At 36.3% G+C, this 27814-nt stretch overlaps 1 protein-coding gene across 1 annotated transcript in view; it reads left to right on the top strand.

The window, feature by feature from the left end:
* The window catches only part of ZPLD1 (zona pellucida like domain containing 1), a 294999-nt gene that overhangs the window by 59589 nt on the left and 207596 nt on the right, over nt 1-27814 (top strand). Inside the window, exon 2 of the mRNA XM_036219546.1 lies at nt 8513-8679. The gene's annotated coding sequence lies outside the window, so the exon portion shown is untranslated. The remainder of the gene's footprint in view (nt 1-8512; nt 8680-27814) is intronic.

The raw sequence follows: 27814 nt of genomic DNA, 5'->3' as shown, positions 1-27814 counted from the left end.
GTATACAAAGGCTCCCCACATTTCATGTTCTCAATGTGATAATTTACATTTTTATATTATATATTTATTAACAAATTATTGTGGTTATAGTTATTTGCAATATTTTATTTTTTAATCTTTATTTTAGAGTTATAAGTGATTTGAACCATCACCATTACAACCTTAGAGTATTCTGTATTTCACTATATCTTTACCAGATAAGTTTTATACTTTAATATGTTTTCATGTTACTAATTGGCATTCTTTCCTTTCTGCTTGAAAAAATCTGTTTAACATCTTGTAAGGCTAATTTGGTGGTGGTGCTGATTTCCTTCCGCTTTCGTTTGTTTGGAAAACTCTTTTTCTCTCCTTCAAGTCTGATAACTTTGCCAGGTAGAGTATTCTAGGTTGACAGATTTTCCCCCCAGCGGTTTGAATATATCATGCCACTCCCTTCTGGCCTACAAAGTTTCTGCTGAAGAATCTGTTGATAGACTAATGGAATTCCTTGTACTTAATAAGTTATTTTTCTCTTGCTGCTTTTAAGAGTCTTTTCTTATTTTTAACTTTTGACAATTTATTTATAATGTGTCTTGGTGTGGTTCTCTTTAGATTCATCTTTTCCCCAGGTTAGGAATATTTTCAGCCATTATTTCTTTAATTAAAGTTTTTGTCCCTTTTTTGCCCTTCTCCTTTTGTGAGAAGAGTATATCAATCAAGTTTCTGTTGTCCTATAAGTCCCTTAAGCTCTATTTACTCCTTTTCATTTTCTTCTTTTTGTATCTTTAATTAGATGAATTCCACTCCTTGTTTTTAAATTCATCAATCCTTTCTTCCATTGATCTGGTCTGCTGTTGACCCCCTCTATTGATTTTTTTCAGTTCAGTTGTTGTATTCTTCAACTCTGCGATATCTGTTTGGTACACTTTTAGATATTCTGTCTCCTTATTGAATTCTTACTTTGTTCATGCATGATCTCCTGACCTTGGTGAGCATCTTTATAACCACTATCTTGAATTCCCTATCAGGTAAATCACTTATCTTTTTTTTACTAAGATTAATTTCTGGAAATTTATCTTACTTTTTTGCTTAGAACATACACCTTTCTTTCTTAATTTTCCTTAATACTTTCTGTTGGTTTCTGTGCTTTAGCTATAATAGCCACCTCTCCCAGTCTTGACGCACAGGTCTTGTTTAGGAGATGAACTTCTTTGTTTGCTTCGTTCCTATAGGACTCATGAATGCAAGCCTCTTTGGCTATCAGAGCCACAAAATCTTGAGTTCTATTCCTCTGGTGGCAGCTACAAAAGCTGGGACACCAGACATGTGTTCAGGCTCCTTCCAGAGAGATTTTTCATTTTTGCTTAAATAGCGGAGTGAGAAAGAACTTCCATATATTCTAAATTTAAGTTTGAGGAGGTATAAGAATGGCTATTATGACTAAGACAAGTAATAACAGGTGTTGGAAAAGCTGTAGGAAAAAAGGAACCCTCATACACTACTGGTGGGAATGTAAATTGGTAGAGCTGCTTGGAAAATAGTATGAAGGTTTCTCAAAACATTAAGAATAAAATTACCATGTGCCCCAGCAACCCCTCTTCTGAGTACCTACCCCCCCAAATTTGAAAACATTTATTCATAAAGGTATATGAACCCCAATGTTCATTGCAGTATTATTCATAGTGGCCAAGACATTGAAACAACTGGAGTATCCTTCAATAGATGATTGAATAAAGAATATGTGGTACATACATACAATGGAATATTACTCAACCATAAGAAAAGATGAAATATTGCCACTTGTGACAACATGGATGGATCTTGAGTTTATCATGCTAAACTAAATAAGTCAAACAGCAAAAGTTGAGAACCATTGATTTTACTCATGTAGGGTATACAACTGAAAGCAACAAATGAACAAGACAAACAAAAAAAACTCATTGACACAGATGACAGTTTAGTGGTTAAGAGAGGAAAAGAGAGGAAGGGTGAGGTCAATTAAGGTAAAGGGGGTCAAATATATGGTAAGAGATCTGACTTTGGGTGGTGAACACACAATGCGATATACAAATGATATATTATAGAATTGTATACTTGAAACCTATATAATTTTATTAACCAATCTCACTCTAATACATTTAATTTTGAAAAATAATGATTAAGGAAAGGTATGCCAAATATTATGTTCTTGTGCTTCAGCAGAAAATATCTTCCTCAAAGTAGGAGGCTTATGACAGAAAATTAATCCTCCTTTTTCTTCACTACTGCTATTTGCTTTAGTTGTCATTGTCACTGTGCTTAGTGAAAACCACATTCTTTAAAATTAAGAATAAAATAAAATGAAAAGTTTAGATTTATTCCTGCAGGCAGTACACACAAGTTTTCCAGATTTCAGGTGTCTTGTTGATTTCTACTTGGACTAGTTTTGAAACCTCAGTAATGGTGTTCTATCAATAGACCTAAGGTATTGATATTGCCCATGTATTGTAACCTTGGTCAGCAGCAAAGAACTTAAATTTTAATCTTCCCTTGGTACATGCATGGCTACTTCAATTATTATTTTTTTAAATTTTCTGGTGTTTTTATGAAAATAATTTACCTTGTCTTTAGAGCAAGAAGTATGTCATGTTTATTTATTAGTTAATAACATCCTCCTTATGCCACTTGGGAGGGACTTGACAGGTCTTCTGGGTCTGTTACTACTGTACTGACTCCCTACACCCCAATAAGCTTCTCCTTTTACTTGGTGGGGTCATAAGCTAAATAAATGTTAATTTCAAATCTAGTAAGATTATCGAATAATCATCATCACCCCCATCCCCCCTCCCTGACCCCACTCATACAGTATCAGGCACTGTGGTGGGCAAGGGGATTAGAAAGATGGATAAATTTCCTGTCTTAAAAGAACTAGCAATTGTCAAAGCCTAAGGGGTCTTTTAGACATTACAACCACTTAAAAATTTACCCTGCAGACAACTACTTCTAAATGCTAATGTGAAAAGCGGAACAAGAAGAAGCAGCCTGTCTTCTTTTGAGAGAAATGTCTATTCAAAGTTCTTTGTCTATTTTTAAATTTTTATTTGCTTGAGTGGTATGAGTTCTATATATATTATAGATATTAACCCATTATCAGATATATGGTTAGCAAATATTTTCTCCCATTTCATAGGTTTCTTTTTAACTTTGTTGATGGTTTCCTTTGCTATACAGAGTTTTTTAGTTTGATATAATCCATTTTGTTGATTTTTGTTTTTGTTGCCTATGGTTTTAGTACCATATCCATGAAATCATTGCCAGGACAAATGTCATGAAGATTTTCCCCTATTTTCTTCTAGGAATTCTATAATTTCATGTCTAACATTTAAGTTTTTAATCCATTTTGAATTGGTTTTTGTTTATGGTATCAGATACAGTCCAATTTCATTGTTTTGCATGTGCATATCCAGTTCTCCCAACACCATTTGTTCAAGAGACTATCCTTTTTTCATTGTACATTCTTTGTACCCTTTTAAATGTCATATATGTTTGATTTTATTTCTGGGCTCTCTACTCCATTCCCTTGGTCTATATATCTGTCTTTATGCCAATACCTTACTGTTTTCATTGCTGATTTTTGTGATATATTTTGAAATAAGGAAGTGTAATGCCTTGGTTTTGTCCTTTTTTTTTTTTAAAAAAAAAGATCAATGTTGTTATTTGTGGTTCATTGTGATTCCATAAAAATTTTAGAATTGATTTTGATATTTTTGTAGAAATAATGCCATTGGAATTTAATAAAAATCAAAGCCACAGTGAGATATAACTTCATAGCTTTTGATATGGCTATTGTTGAAAAACAAAGACAAGTTTTGGCTAAAATGTGGAAACGTTGGAAACCCTGAATACTGTTGGTAGGAATGCAAAATGGTGTAGCCATTATGAAAGCAATGTGAGGTTGTGCAAAATTAAAAATTGAAAATACCGCATGATCTAGCAATACCAATTCTGGATATTATCCAAAATAATTGAAATCGGGACATCAAAGAGATATTAGCACTCCCATTTCATTACAGCACCATTCACACTAGTCAAAGTGTAGAAACAACCTAAATGTCCATTAATGAATAATGAATTAAAGAAACATACATACATGGAATATTTTCCAGGCTTTGAAAAGAAAGAAATTCTGCAATATGTGACAACAAAGTGAACCTTGGAAACATTATGCTAAGCAAAATACACCAATCACATAAAGACAAATACTACATGATTCTACTTATGTGAGGTATGTAAAATAGTCAAATTCATTGAAATAAAGAATGCAATGGTAATCGCCAGGTATTTGGGAAGACAGATATGGGGAGCTACTAATCAACAAGCATAAAGTTTCATTTAGGCAAGAGATGAATAAGTTCTAGAGATCTGAGGTGCAACATTGTACATATAGTCAACAATATTGTCTTGTACATTTAAAAAATGGTTAAGAGGGTAAATCTCATGTTAAGTGTTCTTACCACAATAGAATATATATATATATATATATATATATATATATATATATATATATATATAGTTTTGTTTCGTTTTGTTTAAAAAAAAAAGTAGCCTGTTTAGTCAATCCTCTACTTCCAGATATCTCTAAAAACCTGTGACCCTCACTGCATAACAAGGACTTTCAAAGTTAATACTGTACAGGGAGGCAGAAAATAGAAATCAGATTCTACAAGAAATGTAACTTGAGACAAATATCTTTCCTAAAAGTTTTCTCATTTTTCTCTTTTTATTCACTTATTTTTTTTCCTCCAAAATGTCTAGCCCATGGAAACACTCTGATGCTCTACATTATACCACAAACACTTTCTTGTTAAGCAATAATCAGCAAGGTCAGTGCATTAACAGGGAATGAAAATTCTCGTTCAGATTCATAAACAATAATAAAACACTTCAGCTTGGCTTCTCTTAAGAGTTGCCACTCAGGACAGACTTTGATTTGAGTGTTCTGTGTAGTACTTCATTTTTGGGTACATGCTCAGGGTTACCCTGCCCACACTTATCTGAAGATTAATTCTCATATCCTGTCTCGGCTTTTATTACCAGACAACATAGTCTTTGTTTTAATAAATACTGGTGCCTAGAAATGATTATTGTAGGAAGGCCACAATACCAGTGTGTTTGAGGCAGTATCTGTTGTGGAGAAGTTTAAGCCAAAGGAAATTTGTTGAAGTGAAGAATTCTCTAAAAGCAATATTGTGGGAGTTGGGGAGAAATGAGGATGACAGGCTGTTTTTTTTTCCATTTAATCAATTTATTTATTTGATCAATATATTTTTATTGAGTGCATTTTAATTGTCAGTTCTATTTTAATTGCTAGGCTCCGAGTATTAAAAAATGACACTGCCCTTCTCCTTCTGTACAGAATATAAATAAACAGAAAAAGACACATAGTCCCCATTCTGATAATCATCAGCAAGGAACAAACAAGATCTTCTGGATGGTCAGAGAAGACCTTTCTGGTATTTAAAATGAGACCTTAAAGAGTTAATGAAAGAAGCCAGCCACTCCAAGCAGAGGTTTAAAAGTCATCATTTCTGGAAAGAAAGTCCCAGGGGTAAAATTTATGAGTTTCCGAATACTCCTAAAGAGGTCAAGAGAAAAAAATATCCAGATTTCATTTTCTCTGTTTGGAATTTGTTTTTTAGATATAGGGACACCCTAAGCTAATGCTACAATTTTCTTTCTTTCTTTCTTTCTTTCTTTCTTTCTTTCTTTCTTTCTTTCTTTCTTTCTTTCTTTCTTTCTTTCTTTCTTTCAAATTTATTTATTTTAATTAGTTTTAAGTATACAGTACATTGGTTAGACATCTATATAGTTCATAAAATGATCCTCTCAATTGCTCGCTTCCTCCCCTTTTTTTTCTTCTTAAAAAAGTCCCTCCAACATTTCCTGTAATATGGGCTTGGTGATGATAAATTCCTTCAGCTTATTTTTGTCTGGAAAGCTCTTTATCTGTCTTTCAATTCTAAATGATATCTTTGCTGGATAAATTATTCTTGGTTGTAGATCCTGGATCTTCATCCTGTTGAATATTTTTTTGCCAAGCCCTTCTGCTCTACAGTTTTTTTTGAGAAATCAGCTGCCGGTCTTATGGGAGTTCCTTGATAGGTAACTATCTGTTTTTCTCTTGCTGCTTTTAATATTTTTTCTCTGTATTTAATTTCGGCATTTTAATTATGGTATTTCTTGGTGTGGGCCTCTTTGGATCCCTGTTTTTCAGAATTCTCTGAGCATCCAGGGGTTTTATGTCTATTTCCTTCACTAGATTAGGGAAGTTTTCCATCATTATTTCTTCAAACAGCTGTTCAACATCTAGATTTTTTTCAGGTACACCGATCAAATGGATATGTGGACTCTTAATAGTGTCCCATAGGCTCCTTAAATTCTTTTGAAGACTTGACATTTTTTTTTTCTTACTATTGTGATTGAGTGCCCTTGGCTTTTCTGTCCTCTAGATAGGTCATTTGATCCTTTTCTTTATTCACTTTGTTTATTCCTTTGTTTATTCCATTTAATATACTTCCCATCTCAGATAATGTGTTTTTCATTTCAGACTGGTTCCCTTTTATAATTTCCATGATCATTTTTATGCTTTTTTTTTATCCCTTTGTTGAAGTTCTCACTAAATTATCTACACTTCCCAAAAATTCATTGAGCATCTTTATAACCAGTGTTTTGAACTTTGCATCTGTTAGATGACTTGACTCCATTATCTCTGTATCTCTGTTCAGTTCTGTTCTGTTCTGTCATATAGTTTCTGCTTCTTTGTCTTACCATTTTGGCTGCTTTTCTGTGTTTGTTCCTATGTACTAAGCAAAGCTCCTAAGTCTCCCTGTCTTACTAGCGTGGATTTGTGAAGTAGGTGTCCACTAGCACAGTCCTGAAATGGGCTCAGCTGCAGGCCGAATTTAGCCCAAGTCTATGCCTCTCTGGGGCCACCTGTTAAGATTCAGCAAGCAATCCACAGATGCTGTGCTTATAGTTGCCTCAAAAGGCCACACCAGAAACCGAGGCCAACTGCCTTCAGTGTGAGTATAGGCACTGCTCAGCAAGGAGCACCTCACTCGCTGAGAATATACCTGGATATGGCTTGGGTGGGGCCTTGAGTTGGGGGAGGTGGGGTTTTAAGGACTACTATGGGCAGAGTGGCCTCTGTTAATCAGTTTGATGATATCAAGGCTATGGCAGCGCTGTGCTAGCACACTGGGAGTTGGGAGGGCTCAACAGGAAACCACGGATATGGCTAGCTCTTCTGTACAGAGCGAGTCTCACCTTGGCCCTCACTCCAGCAGTCTCCCTGTAAGACCCTAGTGCCCCCTGCCTATAGCCAACTGGGCACTAGTGCTCAGAGGGAACAGGTCTGTCACAGTGAAAATCCATCTGCAGACATGGCCTCTTTAAGAGATGTCTGCTGCCGCCACAGCCGCAGCCTCCGTCTCACTCAGCCACTTGGGACCGGTCAGCCCTGCATCTTCATCTCGTCCTACTTTCTGCCGTTACAGGGTGCTTTCTTGGATTTCTCCCTAGTTGTATGGCTTATTCATCTCAGGTGATTTTTTCCCTTGCTGCTGCTCCTTGTTTCTGTCACAACTTTGGTCACCAGAGGGATGAACAGAGCATTTATCATCTACGCCATTTTTTTTTCTATCTCCAATAACAGGCTGTTTTAATTGTATGCTTCTTCATATAATTGCTGAAAGCATGTTAAATCATTTGGTTCTATCTGTGGAACGTGATAAGGCCTGCTGCAGGAAAGAGAAGGTAGATGCCTGTGGGTATGGTATATGGGAGAAAGCCTATCCACTCTAACTTTCTGGCCCTGAAGTCTCATCTTTCTAGTCCTTAGAGTGGAACACTAGACTAAGTTTATTGATACTTGAAGGACTAGTTAAAACAGAAATATCTTACTTTGTGTAATGGCAAAATAGTTTCTCTCATAGGATTTTTGCATATGTTAAATGAAATAATCTATGTAGAGTACATTGTAAATATGTACGTATTAGTGACTATTATTATTCTTATAATGTGCACCAGAAAACCTTACACTTCCCAACGGAGTCTGAAAAATTTGCTGGTCAAACTTTATTTTAAATGATGGCTTTTTTAAAACCCTTAAACAGCTTTGTTGAGGTACACTTAATAAGCAAAAAACAAAACAAAACAAAACAAAAAACAAACCCCCCTCCCCAAACCTGCATGTATTTAATGTATAAGTTTGATGAGTTTAAACGTATGCATATACCTGCAGTTTGGCTCCTTGTTTTGATTGAAACCTATGCCATTGCTACAAGTCACTTGTAAAGCTAACATAGGGGTACAGCTGCGTTCCTCTGAATAATGTGGGTGTACTATATTTTTCGCTCTTGATGACTAGATGAGGCAAAATCAACATGGAGTAATTTGAAGCTCAATAACACATACCCCATTTCTAAGAATGTATTTTAATTAGCAAACTCCTCTCTAAGATGTAAATAAACTGGGTCTCATTTTTTTCATGCAGAGTTGATAACCAGGATCAGATAAAGCATGAGGACAAATTTATGCCTGAAGTGGGCAGGAAGGAGAATCTTGGGCTTGAGACGGTTGGTGAAAGACTGACTACTGCGTGGAATTACCTTGTGGGGTGCCAAGCTCTACGCCTCCAGGACCGGGCTGAGAGAGATGGAGGTAGGAGAGTGTGGGAGTGTACTTTGCCGAGGGCAGGTGAATGGCGATGTGTCACTAAAATTCCCCAGCAGGTTACCTGTGGCTCTCTGTTTGTAGGATAGGTTGCCAATGCCTGAGGAAAGATGTTAGGACTAGTTGAAAGATTGCAAATTAAAATTCATTTATATTTTTGGCCAGCTCAGTCTCTTCTAATCCAGTTTCTACAGTTTATTTCAGTTCACTTCAGTATCTGTTTTCTTAATCTTGGCTTCCCCTTCTGGAAGGTGAATTTAAAAAGGGAAAGAAAATGGAAGATGTGGAAAAAAAGAGCATTTTCCCCATTTTTCTGGTGGAAATGTAATTTTTTTTTCAATTTTGTCTTCTTTTCAGAAATGGCCCCCTCCCTTAACTGCTAATAGAAATACTACACTTTCAAAATTTAACATTATAGCCTTTCCTTAACATAGAGGTGGACATAGTAAGTTTCCTTTGCATCAAATTTTTATAGTTACTTGAAAAATCAAAAGTGGTTCCCTTCAGAAACGTTAACATGAAAGGGTCCCAAGGAGTTTTGGGGCTTTGTAAGGGTAATACCTCTTGGTAAGACCTTTTGGTGTGCAGTTTTCTTAGGAAAACTTGTTGAGATTTAAGTGATAAATTAGAAAAATAAAATAGATGTAACCGTGTTTGTACATCAGACTGGTAAAGCGAGTCAGACCTGTTATACTCCCAAGGGTGTTATGAAAGTTCACTTAGGGCACCTGAGTGAATGCTTGGAGAAAAATCAAGGAAATACAACAGACAGTTTATGCCAGGTTCCCAGTGGGTATTCCTATCGACAACAGAGATGTACAACTGGTCGAAAGAATATACATAGAGTCAACTAGGTACTAGGTATACTTTTTGTCAATTTAAGAGAGAAAGCTCTCTTGAGAAAAAGACACAGGACATGCTCTCTCACTCTTGGAAGATGAAAAGAGGAGCGTTCTCCATCCTTACCATCTGCGATGCTCACTTTTCCCAGCTCTTTTCTCTTTATTCATTCTCCTTACCACACTTGAATGTGAATACCACATAAGCAGAGGTTTGCCTGTCTTGTTCACTACTGACCCCCAGGGCTTAGAACAGTTCCTAGCACCCAATGAATATTCAATAAATTACATTTTTTGAATCATTAAATGGACAAATTTAAACTCAGGGGAATATTGAAGTCATTGAACCACAGCGTTAGAATCTAAAGAGATCTGTTAGAATTAGAAGCTAAGGCTACTATGATAAAATTTAATAGAAAAAAGTTTAAAACCCTGCCCTTGGGTTAAAAATCAACTACACAAGGTCTCATAGCTTGAGTCATCTAAAGAGAGAAGGAGGGGGTAGTTTCAGAGCAGTTCGAAGCTCATGTCAGGGTAGGAAAGTGCCTTCCTTATTGCTGGGGATGAGGCTAAGGTCAGAGGATCAAATCAAAACATTAGAGAAGCCTACTATCAAAGAACAGAGGCTGATTCTGATAAGCAGCATTTGGAAGAAGTTGAGAAGTTCACTGGATCTGGAAGCCAGGATTTCCTTGGTGGAAGAGTCTGACCAGTTTTGTCTAGCACCCAAGAAAGAGGATTGTGGTGAAAAGAGGAACCAGGGTTGGGTGCCAAGCTGTGTTGGCCGGGTTGATGCAGGTGGACACTACTACATTTGAACAGTTTATGCTTTGCATCTTAATTTATTTTTACATTTTGAATTTTGTTTTGTTTTCACATGGTTTCTCAGTAAAATTTCCTTTTGCAAAGCCTAGACTTCTGAGTCTTTTCAAAGGAGTGCGGAGCTAAGAGCACAGGCGCTAGGAGACAAACTGTTGAGTCTGACTGTTAACTCATTTGTTTTCTGGGTTCCTTTGAGAAAACGTCTTTACCTTCTCAGGCTCGCATTTCCTTGTAGTAAGGGGAGGGTGATGATACTACTTACCTCACAGATTTGTTGTGAGGATTAAATGAGAAAATATCTGTAAAGCTTCTAACATAACATTGAGTTCGATGTTAGCACTGTGTTTATTCATGTCACCAAGGTGAAGGGCAAGCGGAATTTCTGTCTCTAAGCTTAAAGGGAGACACCCTATCATATTTGAGAAGGCAGGTAAGAGATAAGTTCTGCTTTGGGTGTGTTGAGTGTAATGAGTCAGTGGGAAATCTAGGTTGAATTACAGCTAAGGGTCTGGAATTCATGACAGAGGACAAAGCTGAAGTTTTGAATTTGTGTGTCAAAATGCATAGGTGGTGAGTAAAAGAGAACGTCCAAGAAAAGTGTTTAAAATGAGGGGAGAAGCAGTGTCTCCAGGGGACTGTTTTCCATATTCAAGTGTTATTAGAGGAAAATGATTGTGAAGATGACCAGAGAGAGCCCCCAGAAGTGGAGAGGAAACCAGAACAGAGAAATATTGAAGGACCAAGGAAGGGATGTTTGATTATGGAAGGAGTGGCCAAGGAGGATAAGTCAAGGGAGCCAGGATTGTAGGTGGCCATTAGATCTAGCAATTATTATATCACTGGTTTCCTTGGTCATGCCAGGCAATGCATCGGCGGTGGCGAGAAACCAAACTGTCGTAGGGTGAGAAATAAAAGGGCATATTCATGATATAGGAAGGAAAAAAGTCAGATTATAAAACCATATGCCTAGCATGACCTATTTTTATTAAGAGTGAAAATAAATTAAAGAAATCTTTACACTGGTGATGGTCTTTAAAACATAATAATTTTTGTTGGTAACATACCAATTGTCGACTGAAAATAATTTTGAGTTCTGTGCTACTTCTGCCTACTTCCGATTTTCAGACCTTGTGCCCAGTTTCTAATCTTCTCCAAACTCTTGAGCTGGATGCTGCTTCCTGTGCCCAATTTTCGGTGCTCTCCAAAGACTGAGCAAAAACACAGCTCTGGCTCTTCCGGTTGTAGGCAGTTTTGTAACATACTCCATCTCCTCCCATTCAGCTTGATCCCTGGGACACAGATCCCCTCAGAAGCATGTGCTCATGCCTTCCCGATTGAGGGCTGGGTCAAGGGTACTGTACTTAGGAGTCATGTGATGGAGACATAGATGTTTCTAAGGAAACTTTGAAGCTTTGCTAATTAGATAACTGAAGCCCCAGCAAAACTGGAGTCTTCTATGGGTTAACATAGGAAACAAGTTCCTACAAAATCACTTCTCACTTTCTTTCCCATGCTGAGTCATGTCCTGGTTTCACTTTCTCTAGTTAGATATCTATTGTCAATGATACAAGAACATTTTATTACTGATAAGAATTTTACGTACTTGAAAACATGTTTTATTTTTAAGTTCAATTACGAGAAAAGAAGCAAGCCATGAGTTTTGAGGAATAAATATTTTCATTTACCTTAAGCCTTCTCAGCAACCTCCCTGGTCTGTGTGACTTTGGACAGACTCTGAGCCTTAGTTTCCTCATCTGTGAAAGAGAATTATAATGCCAACTTTACCCATATGTTGTGAGAAATTCATATGCTAATGATGATACATAGTCGATTGCTTTTTTTGTCAGCTATCTTCTATTCTTTTTCATTTGATTCCCAGAAAACACCTCTACTTTTTCCTGATTGAGAAGCTCCTTCCCATGAAAAGGGAAACATCTGAGAAAATATAGTCATCGAGTTGAACTGTACTCTCTATCTTAAAACATTCCTTTACTCCCCACCACTCTCCTCGCCTCTGTAATTCTCAGCTCAGCCTGCCACCTTCACTCAGAACTTGATTCTGGGGGTATATATTTTTGAAATAGTAACCAAAGTTATTTTCCCCCCAGTTATTTTCTTTCCCTTCTTTGTCTCTTCATTGACCCCATAAAAATAATTAGCCTATATTCACTATCTCAGGAAAGAGAAAAAGCTTTGAGATTTTGTTTTTCTTTTAAAGATTAGGGAAGAGACAAAGGTGGCTTGAAAAGTAAGGGCTAGAACTTCTCACTGTTTGCTTTCCTGACCACTAAAGATTCCTTGGGCTGTGAGAATAGAAGTGGATTAGTAAAGATTGGCGATGTGAGTGTGTGTGTGTGGCGGCGGAGTGGGGCGGGGGAGCGTGGCGTTAGTTCCTGAGAAAGGTCCTGTGTTCAGCTCTGGGCCAAGCCTGGGGCTTTGGTAATAGCTCCAGATAATTTGTGAGATCTGAGAGCAAAAGATCCTATAACTTCTTTTCCTTTATAACTCTGGATAGATGGTGAGACATAGAGAAAATGGCTCCATGATATTATTCTAGCCAGATCGAACTTTGGAAGCCTCATAGAGTTTCTCACACTGTATCATGTTGAGGGAGGTAATAGACAATTCCTTAAAATCCCAAAAAAGGCACAAAAGGAGTTTCTGAAGGGACCATGTAGGTAGAAACAAAGGACATTTCTGCAGGCACCCAGATGGACCAGCCACCAAGGACAAGATGTGATAATGGATAGGTCAGCAGGTACCAGTATGAAGAGGACTTTACAGCTCTAATGCAATTGTTTTTTTGATTCTCCACCCTTACTACAAATACACACACACACGTGTGCATATGTGAAATTTCAGCCTCGCATGTATGTGTCAACCATGTACACATAGATACATATCTTAGCACTAGGTAAGAGTCGAGAATTTAGAAGAAAACAAAACTTGGGGAAAATTAGATTACATTTCTATTGACCCAATGGAATGGGGAGCAGAGAAAGAGATTGAATTCTAGGAAAAAAATGTTATATTTCTTACGTATCAGAATTTTTGGACTAAGATAGCATAGCTGACATGTTTTCTTAGCTACGCTGTATTTATTTATTTGTTTGTTTGTTTGTTTATTTATGTGTGTTTGTTTGTTTATATCTATCTATTAATTTATTTATTTTTACTGTGATCTAATTGACATATTAGTTTCAAGTGTACCACATAATGAATTGATATTTGTATATATTGCAAAATGATCACCACAATAAATCTAGTTAACATCCATCACCATACGCAGTTACAGATTTTTATTCTTTCCCTTTCCTCCCTCCCTTTCTCTCTCTCTCTCCCTCTCTCTCTCTCTCTCTCTCTCTCTCTCTCTCTCTCTCTCTCTCTCTCTCTCTCTCAGACTCCTAGGTCACCCTTCATCTCTCACATTTAAATTCTCATACAACTTTGCAAATCCCCAATTTTGTACCATAACCAGTCCCTCCCCAACTCCTTAAATCCTTTCTATGGACTCTTTGGAACTTATGGAATATCAAAGGCAAATATTTATGGCATCTGCTGTTTGGATTCTTGTGTCTACTTGTTTTCAAGTCCATATCCCACTCCTCCCTCTTATGCTCTGTATTACAGGTGGCAGAGCTCCTCTAAAGCTCCCTTGTCAACTGGCCACTATATAGGTTTGGGCAGTAGAAAGTATTGGTGAGACATTAAAGGGTGACAGAAAAGGAGAGGATAGGGCATTCTTCCCCATCCTCTCCCTTTTAGGCTCCAGCAGTGGCTACATCTGCTCTTTGGTTCTGGTTCCTTTTGGATAACTTTCTTCTGTGGTCTGAGTTGCCACTTGTTCAAGTTTCTGCCAAGACACCCAGCTCCTGGGCTCTGGTACCATCACCTCCACCTCTGGGCTCTCCAGCCAAATCAGTGATAGGAACCTACTCATGCTAATGTCTGAGATTCTTTAGTACCTTGTTGAGCTTTTCAGCCCCTTTAATACTTTTATAACCAGTTCTTCAAAACAAACAAAGAAAAAATAAAAACAAAACAAAAACCTCACAAAAAAACAAAAAATGAAACAAAACAAACCAAAACAAAACAAAACAACTACAACTACCTGGGGTGATCTCTTTTCTCCTGACTGGACCCTGAATTATATAGTTTTTTTTTTTTCCTTCACATTCTTACTCTGATGAAAATCAAGATCTTTTCTGAGGAACCGATTTCCCGTATAGCCCTTTCCATTTGGGAGAGTTGTTGTTGTTGTGTTTTTTTTCCATTGACTGTAGATGTGAATTAGGTAGCTCCTTTGTTTCTTATTGTCATTTCAGACCATTCTTTTTTTATTCTCCCTAAACCCTTTAAATATTGAATCTCATTTTCATTAGATTGTATTGTGTACTCTCCTTCATCTTCTGCTCCTTGGGTCATTCATTTCTGAATGATTGTAGCTACTGGCTCTTTATCACTCTCTTCAATATTATTCCTGTATTAATTCTTGGTGATTTCAACACATGTGTAAGTGATCCCTCCAATGTTCTTCTTTTTCCACTTCTGTAACTCCTCTCCACTGATGATACTGCCTTCTACTCTACCTTCACTATTCATTTCCTTGGAAATATCCTATCATTGTTATTATGTCTTATTATTTCCAATAAATACAACCACTTCATAATCTTAATTTTATGTATCCCACCATCTAATTACTCTTTCTAGTGCCCTATATTTCCAGCTCACTCTCTCTAGTACTATTCTTTGATCCCAGCAAGGGTTTTGGTTTATTAATTTTTCTGCCTTTTCACTGTTTATTACTCCCCATTCCTTTATTTCTCTCTTTGTGTAGATTAATGTCCATGCCAATTATTCGCTCTCATGCATACAGCCTCAAATACTTTGAGCCCTCTCTTATTTCATTGTTTTCACTTGTCAAAACGTTAATCCCGATTAAAACCAATTTTCTGTCTACTCTGCACTTGAAATTGAACAAATGCATATACTCGGGCAAAAATATAGCCACTTGAGTCAGGAACATGACTATTAATAAGTCATTAATGCCAAGAAACCTACTGTTCTGGCCATTCATTGGCCTCTATTCCAGATGATTATTTTACACGTTCTGCAAACCTTGTGACATCCCATGGAGATGTGCCACTCAGATCTCCTGTCAAGAGTAACTATGGGATTAGTTATGAGAAGCCTTTAGCTGCTGCACATTTGGGTTCACTGTGGCATTGATAACAAGGCCATGCTTCCCCCTGGGCAGCTAGCTCCCAGCTAGTGGCTGAGTACAGTGGTAGTACTAGAGCTGGGACACTCCTGCCTGATGTGGGACTTCTCTTTTGGGAATCTTTACATGGGGATACTTCATTGGCTGGCTGAGACTTTCCCAGAACTATATTGCAGCCAGAGGCTCTTCCTAACCAGTCCTTCTCTGTTTTTTCATAGGTGGATATCTGAAGTGTCCACCACTTTCTAAAGCTTTCTCCCCTGTTGTTACTTACAGGTGTTTTTCCAATAAATCTCTTGCATATTTGCTTCTATCATGATATTTGCTTCTTGGAGGACCAGAATTAGTCTTTAATATGTGACTACTCTCTCCTCACCCTTCCTCTTAGCTGAAAACTTTGTTTCTTACATTAATAAGAAAATTGAAGCCATCTGAATAGAATTTCTACAAAGTCCTACCATTTTATTAATTCAGCTTCAAGCATCTGTTTCCTTATATTCTGTCTTTCCATTTGTTATTGTAGATTGCATATCCATTTTATTATCTAAGACCAAGCTCTCTACTTGGGTACCAGATCTACTCAAGAAATTTCATGCAGTAAATTTTCTCTCTGTCTCCATTTCCTCTCTGTTCTACATCACCAATTTCCCCTCTCTACTCGATCATTGTCATCAGTAAACAAACATAATTATGTCTCCCACTTTTAAAATTCTCTTTTGATCTCACTTATTCTCTGCTTACTGTACTTTTCACCCAAATTCCTCATGCATTTTCTATACTTTCATATTTTCAGCTTCTCTCCTCCCCATCTTTAGAGTCCAATTTAATCCTGATTTTGTCCATTCTACAAAAACTACCATTATTGAGGTTACCAATGGCCTTTACATGGCTAAATCCATTGAGAATTTTAATAATCTATCAGTAGTATTTGATACATTTGATCACTCCCTATTATTTTTTCTTCTATTAATTAACATCCAAGATATTATAATTTCTGGTTTGCCTCCTCCCTCACGGTTTGTTTCAGCATCTTCCTGGACTTAGTAATAATGGAGTGCTCTAGAGCTCTGTTCACTTACTCACTGATGATCTCATTCAGTCCCATGGATTTATTTCAATCTATGTATTGCCAAGTGGTAACTCCAGTCTGGATCTTCTTGAATTCCAGACTTATATATTTATCTTCATACTTGGTATGTCGAATTGGATATCTAATAGACATCTCAAACTTAATATATCCCAAGTAAAAATCCTTATCTTCATTCACACCTGTGTAAATGGACCAAACAAAAATTTCCTTTACTATAGCCATTGACTTCTCAGTTAATGGAAATGCCATTGGTTCAGTTGTTAGGGTCAGAAACATTGGACATTTTCTAGACAATTCTTTTTCTCCCACACTCATCTATCAGTAAAATTCAATCTATCAGTAAATTCCTGTGGCTCTACCTTTAAAATCTAGAGCCTAACAAATTTATACTATGTTCACAGCTACTATCAGTCCATCTCTCATCATCCCTCATCTGAATCATTGCAACATCCTTTAATTGATCTCTCTGCTTCAGCTCTTGATTGTTTATAGTCTTTTCTCAATACAGCATCCAAAGAGACACTTTAAAAAAGCAAGTCAACAGTAGCCCATAAGAAATAAGTTTCTGGTCTTAATCTAGTTTCTTTATAGATAACTACCTACATTACACAACCCATTATCTAAAGTGTGACCATTTAGACTGAAGAAACAATGGCCAGAAGTAGTCCTGGATCTGCATTATTTAATATTTTAGTTAATTGTCTAAAAGACAGTGCAAGGAACATACTCATTAAGTTTGCGGAGGAAGCCATGCTGGAAGGCAGGCAGTGGCTAGCATCTGAGAAAATACTTGCTTGCTGTGACTATGTTTAATTGGATTCTTTATCAAAAGCAACACAACAAAACTTGGCAAGGAGAGGAGAGACAAAGACAAGATGGAAAAGCACTGAACTAGTTGGAAGCTCTAAGGTCAAGAGTTAACTAATATTTATTTATTAGATAATATTACCAATGACTCTGTGAGGTAAGTAATAGTATCATTCTCACTTTACAGATGAGGATACTAGACTTAGAGAGAATAACACCTTGCCAAAGTTATAAGGGTGTGTGTGACAGAGCTGGAATTTGAATCCAGCTTTGGTCTGCAGCCTAAGCCTCCACCACTCTTATTTAATGTCTCCCTTGTATATACAAGCTGCCCATGAAGGCTGACACTGATGCTTAGTTAGCCTGGATACAGAGGCACCACTAGGCCCTGGAGAACCCAAAGGTTAGATTGCTAACTTCAAAGCAGATGACATGAGACAATTCCCTTTAGAGAACAAGGACTACTATATACACCGAATGTCTATTCTGTGCTTCCAGGTGCTAGGAATAGAAGTTAAAAATATATATATATATATATGATTACTGCATCAAAACATATGAACATATGACTACTGCATCTGTAACACTGGACAAATCATAGTTTTGCCTCTTGAGTCTGCATTTGTTATAAGCACCTGGTCAATTTGTTTAGGATTAGTAACCCCCAACTGAGCCCTCTAAACCACTGAAGTGAGTTCTTTCCTACCATATGTGAGGTATTTGAATACCTCCATCAGAAGACCACAGTTTAAGAATATAAATATTTCATTCCTTTAAAGGTTTATTTAGAAGTTTCTAAGTAAACTGTATGGTTAATAATTTTTTTAAAAAAGTTATAACTCTGCCATCTACTAGATAGACATATATATTAGATAAAAAATATATACATTTACTACATATATATATTTCAATCTTGAGCACATCACTTTGCTTTTCTATACTTTAGTTTGTCAACTATAAAATGAGGTAAAAATATCCTACCATACTTATTTGCTAGAGTTTTGTGAAACTCAAACTTCATCTGCTCATTTGATTTTTAAAACAAAAACATGAAAAACGTGCTGTTAAAGTAAAGCTGAAACTTACTGGATTTCGTTAACCAATGTTACTATAAAAAATAAATAAATGAAAAAAAAAGAAAGAAAAACATGCATTTCAGAGAAAATAATCCCAACTCTCTGTTGTAGATTTGGTTCAGTGAAACTGTAAATAATGTCTGTCTGGTGAAATCCAAAGGTTATGGTTTATAGCCCTGTTAAACATTAACCAGTTTTGTATCTAATCTAGCGATGTAATAGATTAGAATAAATCTAATAAGAAAAGCAAGTCGGTAATATTACTTTACTCAAGACCCTCTAATAATTTCCATTCATCCAGAGTAAAATCATAGCCTTTACAATGGCCCAAAGATTCCCTATGACCTTGAGCTGCCCTATTAGACTCTGCTTCAGCCACCTTGGCCTCCTAACTGATTCTGCCACAAGCCAAGTACATTTCTACGTTAGGGCCTTTGCACTGGCTATTCCCTCTGCCTGGGATTCCCTTCCAAATGAATCCCTCACTCTCTAAAAATTCTTGCTCAAACCTTACCTTCACAGTGAGGCCAGTTGGACCACCCTATTTAAAATTGCAATACTCTTAGTACTCGGGTTACTCCCTTATCACGTTCTTTCTCTCCCCCCTCCCCCCAAAAGACTCATCATTTCTTAATATGCTATATATTTGTTTGTTTATTGTCTGTCCAGCATGTATATAAATTCCACGAGGGTGAACTTTTGAGTCTCTAGTAAAAAGAAATCTTCCTGGAACATAGCAGTTACTCATTGATGATGACTAAAAGGAAACCGTGAAGGTTGGTGCACAACATTAGAAAATGTCTAATAACTAGAAAACGTCAGAGAAAAGGAAGGTCTTCAGACATCTTGGGTGCAAAATAATGTCCTCTCAGAGTGGAAAATTATACTTCTCAAACACATGCGGTAGATCAGTGCTGTAAGTGTTGAAGTTGTAAGGGACACCATTTGCAGTCTCTGGCCTTTATCAGGGGCTGGAACAGTTCCATGTGCCTGCAGACCTTAGGTTCACCCTTCATTGCAGCCTGGCAGAGGACTCACTACAATATGCCTGAGCACTTGGTAGAAATGAAAACTTCTGTCCCCTAAGGGTGGAGCCTGTGAATCTCTTTGATTTAGCATCCCTGACTGTTTTAAACAAGAGCCACAATTAAAAGAAAATTGGCCCGATATATGTACAAATTAAGGGCATTAGTTTTCACAGGAAATTCATATCCTGTGAGGGTTTTAAAGATATGTTTCAAGGTTGCTCCATTCCCAGAAGGAGGTGGGATGACTTCCCTAAGCAGTGAGAGTATCCAGGAACTATTTGCTTGACTCCCAGCTTCTAGAAGGTTCTCTTCAAAACCTTTCCAGATACGTGGATTTCAAAAAGCAATTAATTTTCAGGATGAATTCAGGGCATTCCATGGCTGATTTTTAGCATACAATGTCATCCCCATCTGCTAAAAGAGTTTCTGAGGAAAAATCAAGTGACTCAGAACAGATGGCCCAGTGACAGATGTTATTTGGGCCATGTGAACTGTCTTCAAATTTTAATTCTGAGCTTGCAAAGCATACTGTTTGTTTTGGAAAATGCCCAGGAACTTTCTGTAGACTCTTGATTCATTCCTTTCAATCTCCATCCCCAAATCTCACCCTGTGCCAATTTCTCAATTAACTGGCAAAGGTTATGTTCAGAATTTTCTGCTCCACACTCATGTCATATCTTTAATATCTGTTTGGCTTTGTTGTGTTTCTTCCTCACCCTTATTTTGAAGAAAAAAAAAAGTCATTTAAATATTGTTTAACTATAATCTTATTTGCAACATTTTATTTTCTTTAATCTTATGAGCACTCATGGATCCAATGTCAACATCCATGAACCTTTCTTCATCATGAGTCTGCTCTTTCTTCACTCCTTTGCCCCTTATTCTATTTTTCACCTATTACTACCTCCTTTGCACTGTCTGAGTTAGACATCTTCTCTTTGTTTCCACTGTTCTCTCTTGATTTGAGCTTCCTTTTCTCCTGAGTGCCTTAGACTCATAGAATATCGGAAGTGGCAGTTCCTTAGAGATCATCTGCTTCGATTTCTGGTTTTTAAGGTAGAGATGCTGAAGCCTAGCAAGGAAATATCATTTTCCCAAAGTCCAGAGCAAGGCAGAGGCAGGAATAAATTCCATCCTCTGACTCTGGGGTCAGTTCCCCTTCACTGGGCTCTCCTATCTTCTGGTTCCCTAAGGCAGAGCTTATAACGTCCTGGCTCAGTCCAGGCCACACTAACGCTTGGACAAGTTTTGTTTGACCTGCATATAAGTAAAAAAGTTTATTAATATTTTTTTTAAAAATGGAGGATTTCAAATAGAAGTAGACAGTGTAGTGGTCAAGAACATGACTCTTAGCCCCAGTTCTAATCCTAGTTAGGCTTCTTACTAACTGGTGACTGTGGAAGAATTGATAGGCTAAACCACCTTTCATTTTTCTTCACCTATAAAATGGGGTTGACAATAATTTTCACCTCACCGAGTTGTTAGAGAAATAAATGGTGATATATGTCAGGTGCTTACAGCAGTGCCTGATACCTGGCAAGCGCTGTTTGTACATGTTATCGTTTCCCTTTATTATCATGCTCATGCTGTTGTATGTTTTGTCCATTTGTATTACCTTCCTGGCCCTACTCACCTGTGTATATTCCCTCTGTCCTCCAAGCACCAAATCCCTGCCCTGAGTTCTCCATCAAGGCCTTTTAGGAACAGTGAAATTTTGCAAACTCTATTATCTGGAGGAACAAACGGAATCTTAAAAAGTGTTAAATAATGTAATAGTATAAGACATAAATATATAACTGTTTATTTCAGATGTGCAGAATAGTGCTGTGGTCAGAGGATGCAGAGATCTTGATGCTAGAACATAGTGTCTATAATGGCAGGTGTAATAAACTCATTATGAAAAAGGAAGTCAATCCAGGAAGGTATAACTAGAATTTGAAAAAATGGAATAAAATGAAATAAAATAGATATATTGTATATGTTCTACATAGTAAGGGCAAAACTTGTTTTGTGAAATCCTTTTCAATTGCATATTTATGTGTATATTAGAATGGCGTATAAAATACATTTCTTGCTGTGAGTCTTCATCAAAAAGTTGAAAAGCTGCTGTACTTGAAAATCTTATATTTTAATAATTAGATTGGAATAATTCTTAATTGGCATACTAACTGATTTAACAGGATACTTCTAGATTCTTCTCTCTTAAGAAGTCCCTACTTTATATTATTTATTTGCTTAACAAACCATTTTGTCAAAAGTTCAGGGAAAATTCCATTACCAGAGGATTGCATAAGACTTGTCATTCCAGCACATTTGCTCAGTTGATATAATTATGACACCTTTTAACAATAACAGTAACCTCGTACAACAAATGCTCTTTCTGGTTCCTGTCCATGTACATGAGGAAACCTTATATTGTTAGTACAGTGGAGAGGATTTAGCTGTTAACAATTCTTTGTTCTACTATTAGGTGTAATTTCCTCATCTCGTTTTAATCAATACTTACCAAGGCCCATATTCTGACTACCTGGTAACATATACCTGAAACAAATTCTAGGTGCTGAACTTTCATGATATCCCCTATTCTTTCTTGTCACTCTAAGGTTTTTTTTCTAATTCATTGTGCCTGCTTTCATTTTTATAAACAAAGGGAAGGAGGTCCTGAAGAATTGCTTAAGGTGGGACATGAGGCTACTTTAAGCTTCCACACCCTAACCTGAATCCTGGAGTCTCTCTATCAGATAAAACAAATTAGTCAACTATCCCTAAACTGTATACTTACTTCATATGAATGTACTACTATATGTATTAAAATATACAAATATATATGTGATATGTATATTATAAAACACTAGTATAATAATAAAGAATGAAATAAATCATTTAAAATAATTTTTAAATAATAGAAATATTTATCTTACCAGTAACAACAATAATACCATAATAATATTTTTATGGTTATTCTTATTATTTTGGAACAATGTAATATTGAGAATTAAAGTTCTAGTTCCAAGTCCATTTCAATACTTGCTTTTAGTGGTATAATGTTATAAGTTAAGAAGATACCTCACATTGACATGTAGATCTAAATGAAGTATGTCATTAGCTGTTATTGCTTTATGTGATGCTCACTTTTTAATCTCACACATCAATTATGCTAAAGTTTTATTTAAATCCAGTTTATAATATCCATCTTGCCTTATGACAATCAGTCTTTTAAAACTCATCAAAATGGATTCAATACCTTCTGAAATACTTCATTTGGAGAATTTTTATCTGGATTAAGTAAATGTTCCCATGTTTTAAAGTGTGTAAGTATGAAAGTTGTTATAGGTGAGACATATTATTTATAGCAACACAAGCTCATAATAAAAATATTTCTTAAGATCCACTTTCAGAATCTTTTTTCCTATAGTTTCTTTTGAAAATCAGCCAAATTCCTCACTTAGCATTGAAACATCGGTTTTAACTTAAAGAGCCAGATTTTGTTTACTTATTTATTTAAAAAATTATCTGCAAGGGTGCTTTCTACTGATAGCCACACATCATTAAAGAAAAGTTTAACACATTTGTATTGCTTGTCTTTTGTAAAAGAAAAATGAATATCCCATTAACAAGTTTGATATCTTAATTATTTTGCTGTGAAATAACAAGGGGCATTTCATGAAGTACAAAAGATTTTCATGGTTATTCTCCATCTCATTGTAAAGTACTACAGAGATCTTAATTTTGTAAAATCAATTGCCTCAATGACATTCATAGCACTTCGTAAACCTCTGTTTCATCTTCTTTGTTGTAACTGCTTATTTTTGAATGGTAATGTGTATAAATTTCATGTGATTTCCTCTCCATAACTTAGTTTGGAATTGTTATTTTTTAGTAGCATCCTCTCCATCAACGGTTAGCTTAAACTACTTTATACGTACGTTAGAGAAGTAATTTACTAAGTAGAATAAGTTTTGAATGCCTTTTTCTTTTAGTTGTTCACTAGAAAATTAGTGTTTCATATACGGCATTATTGAAAAAAATCTAGAATATACCCAAAGCATAGACATGTGAAAAATGGATATACTTTCATCCAATTGTATACCAAACTTCCTATATTGGGTAATTCTTCTTTCTTTAAATCTGCAACATTTTTGTATCTTCCAGTAGTATTTTCTGATGAAAGGATATCTGTATAATTTTTAGCCATGTTATTTCCCATGTCTTTTTTTCAGCTATTTTTACTGAAGATAGGACAGTGTTTCCCAATGATGTATATATTTTTTTGTCTTTAAGTAGGAAATTTAATATGTATTACATATTTAGTGAAATATTATAAAGGCCTGGGTTAACTATTGCATGGTATTTTGAACCACTACTAAAAAAACTTGTTGACATTTGTGTTCATGTCCTGCATGATTAGTGTGTATTTTAGGAATTATGGCTTTCAAACAATCATTAATATTTTAAGATACAATACTTATTTAGGTAAAGGTTAATTTTTAAAGCTAGTGGGTATAACTGTATATTTTAGAGATGCTTCTTGATAATTTTGAATTATTTGGGGCAAATTTATGTTAGGTGAAATTGCCATTGCTTTACCTCTTAATAAAGCTGAAAATTTACTTGGAATAGAAGTATGAAGTCTAACATGATCTTATTGTCTTACATTATTTGATTCAACCATTTAAATTTTTTCCCATAATTTTATTATGGAATTTTGAAAACTCAAAATAGAAAGAAGTGTATAATGAACCCTATTTGCCTGTAACCCAGTTTTAGTAATTATCACTGCATAGTATATCTTATTTCATCTATACCTCCCTACTTACCCTCACCTCATATTATTTTAAATCAATTATCAGAAAACCTATCATTTTATCTATATATATTTCAGTATGTACCTCTAAAAATTATTATAACACTAAACACATAAAATTAATAATACATTTTAAACATTAAATATTTAGTGTTTAAATTTCTCCTGTTTTATATTTTATATTTTATTTTTGGAGATAAAAACAATGGTTGGAGAATACATTTTGGGAGTAGACTCTATAGTACTTTCGGTCTGATTGGTCGAATGTGGGAGAAAAGAGGAAGATAAAATACAATTTTCTGGGTGAGTGGGGGTGTTATATATTGAAATGAGGAAGGATGCACAGGTGATTAGGGCGAAAAAATAAAGTGTTCGGTTTAAGATGTGGAAATATCAAGATGGAAGTGATACATTTTCATTTGAATGAATAAGTCTGGAACTCAAAAAGGAGGTGTGACTCAGAGACAAATCTGGGGACAGATGTAGCATAGATAATACTTAAAACAATGAGAATAAGAGGCAAGTCAAAGAGAGACTGTAGAATAAGAAAATAAGAGAGCTCAGAACAATGAAGGGCCAATCCTAACATCCTTAATAAGAATGAGAAGAACTGAGAAATAGTAAAAAAAGGTTGAGGGGGTAGGCCAATGAAAACCCTACATTAGATGATGGCTCAAGAAAGTAGTAGGGGGTCAACAGCATTGGATGCTGCTGAAAAGTTTCATGCAATGAAGATAGAAAAAACCCTCAACCAGTTTGAGACCCTGCCGCTCCAAGTGCATAATTTCTGCTATTGAGAGAGTCACCTAAAATATTTGAGTCTCAGTTTCATCAACTCTAAAATAATAGTTATGAAAGCTGGTTTTGGATGATGGGAAAGGTAGTGCCAGGCATTTCTTCCAGCATGATAAGATGATTAAGTGTGGAGGAGAGGGTGAAGTAAAATGATCTCCTACCAACTCTAATAATTAGTGAGATGTGAGAATACGTATAATAGTTAACCTCACAGAACAAATGAATGGATTTTCTGAGTCACTCTGTAAGCTGCCAGGTGCTAGGTAAATATAAGGAGTTGTTTCTGTTTACTGAAGTGTCAAAGAGACATCTTTGTCAAAGAGACAAAACATCAAAGGGAATTTTTGTTGTATCCTTGTTGTGGCATCTGTGCTTTAAGGCAAACGTCACCATGATGGTGATTCTATGCAGAAGTTGAAGATAGGATTATTAAGGCTGTGATCCCAAACATTAGTATATTATCACCTTAGGAGTTTAGAGGTCCCCAAAGCTTTGAGATTTGCTTGCCTCCGGTGTTATTAAGTAATAACCACTAGGAAATTTTGCCTTGTGTTTATACTGCAGAGCTATCTGGAAATAATGGATAATCTGAAGCACCCAGTTGCATGTTCAGGTCAAAACTCTCAGCATGATTCTCAGAACAATCCCTCCCTGCCACCTACCTCTGTCATTTAATGCTGTATAGGGGAAATAGAGGAAAGAGGAGGAAGGTCCCCATTCTGCAAGTCCTTGCCGTGGAGATGGCATGGAGGCTCCAGCGGTGCCTTAGTGCCTCCTGCAGGGAGAAGTCATCAAGTCCTCAGGCAGCCTTCTGCGTTAGTGATGCAAGCTCACAGCACTAGGGGTCAAGAGCTCAGGTGAGCGTACTTCTCAAGTGCAGGAACCTGACTTTGAGTTCTCACACAGAACCTCACAGTTACTGAATGCTCAATAAATGCTGTTAAAAAGGAAAAAATAAAAAAAATTGACTTAGCAATTTAGGCTGTGTGCATTAATGGGAGGCAAGGGCAGCCTGTGTTATTAGCCTATGATTTCAGCTCCATGGAATGATTTCGAAGATGCTGTCAGTTATCCTGGGCCCCCATATTACTATCTTTTTGGACGATTATAATTACACTTTTGGAATTCTACTCTTTACTAGGCCTTGTTCTCTACCAAAATGCAGGTGTGCCAGGAGAGTGAAATTGCATCATCAGATTCTTATATGTTACCGCATTTGAATTCTTTGGATCTTTGCTGAGAGCAGACTTTGACTAGGGATGTTTAGAAGGGAGACAGTGGGAGTAATGAAAGGAGGGGCAAAGCTACAAAGAGAATGGTAGCTACGAAAAAATCTAATTTTACAGACTTCACAGTTGGGCCTGATTGGTAGCTTGACAAAGCAAGTGCCCAAGGATGATGTGTATTCCCTCTTAATTCTTCTTTCTTTTTCCTTCATTCCTTTACACTCACTGTCAATAATACAGTGAGTCAAACGTCATATCCACAGGCAGTCACATATTAATACAGTTACACCTTAATGCATAAAGAGGATGCAGGTAATGTTATTTAGTCTTATAGCCCCAATTTCATGCAACTGATCTATGCACAGTAACATGAGCAAACATGAAGCACCAGAGCTTCAGATGACACATTCAGGTAACATCCAGGCAAGGAAAGAAAGCAGCATTTTGGACCAGGCAATTGCAAATTATAGACTAATAAATGTAATTTCTGGTTTCAGAGATTTTTCTATTTTATTCTATAATATTGGGCTCAATATTCATTGACTCAGAAGGGTCTAGGTGAAGGCCTGCTAGGCAAGGGATCCATTGCATTAAACTTTTGCATTTGCTCTATGTGTATTCCGGATCAGATAGAATTACCAAACTTAATCTGACCTCTAGTGGTACCTTGTGATAATGAGCACGCTTGAAATCCACTTAGAAGCTCTGCTGTGGGAATCGGGCTCTCATTATTTCGTTTTAAAATTGTTAAAAATCCTTGGAGATGATCTGTTTCGCAAGCTTCCCACTCACTGTGCCATTCTACAGGTGAGAAGACTGAGGCCCAGAAATATTGGGCAATTTGATCAAGGTCGAAGAGCTAATTGATGGTAAAGTCACCAAGACTTTACCAAGAATTCAGGTTTTCAGATGTCCATGGTATCATGACAGTGTCATCAGAGAAAAACAATATGCAAATATGTCAAAGTGTTGATAAGCATAAGTTTAACATAGAAACTTAATGGCTTTCTGAATTCTATGAGTTAAAAGCATCAAAGAATTTTCAGCTCAATACGTGGATATTTTAGCTCAAAGTATTTGAAGTAATCTGAGTTGAAATTATTGACTTCACTTTAGCCAAACTTAAATGGTGAATTTCTTTGATGTTTTTCTCTTTGAATCAGCTGTTTAGAACTGTCATGGAAATGATCAACAAATGGGATAATCCTAATGATTTAATCAGATGAAAATTCAGTCACTCAGTTCAACACTCAGATCTTAGGAATGTTTAAATTGGGACATGACATAAACCTTTGTGTACTTAATTCCAGAATCTTTTATCAAATTGTGGATTGTGTAAAGTAGCGAAAGAATGCAGGCTTAAGTTTGAGCAGACCTGGATTAGAATTCTGGCTCATCTATGTTTTAATTTCTAT

This window comes from Rousettus aegyptiacus, unplaced genomic scaffold (genome assembly GCF_014176215.1).
Source record: "Rousettus aegyptiacus isolate mRouAeg1 unplaced genomic scaffold, mRouAeg1.p scaffold_m13_p_4, whole genome shotgun sequence".
Taxonomy (NCBI): domain Eukaryota; kingdom Metazoa; phylum Chordata; class Mammalia; order Chiroptera; family Pteropodidae; genus Rousettus; species Rousettus aegyptiacus.
Note: the sequence above shows the minus strand (reverse complement) of the source record. Positions and strands in the feature narration are given on the sequence as shown.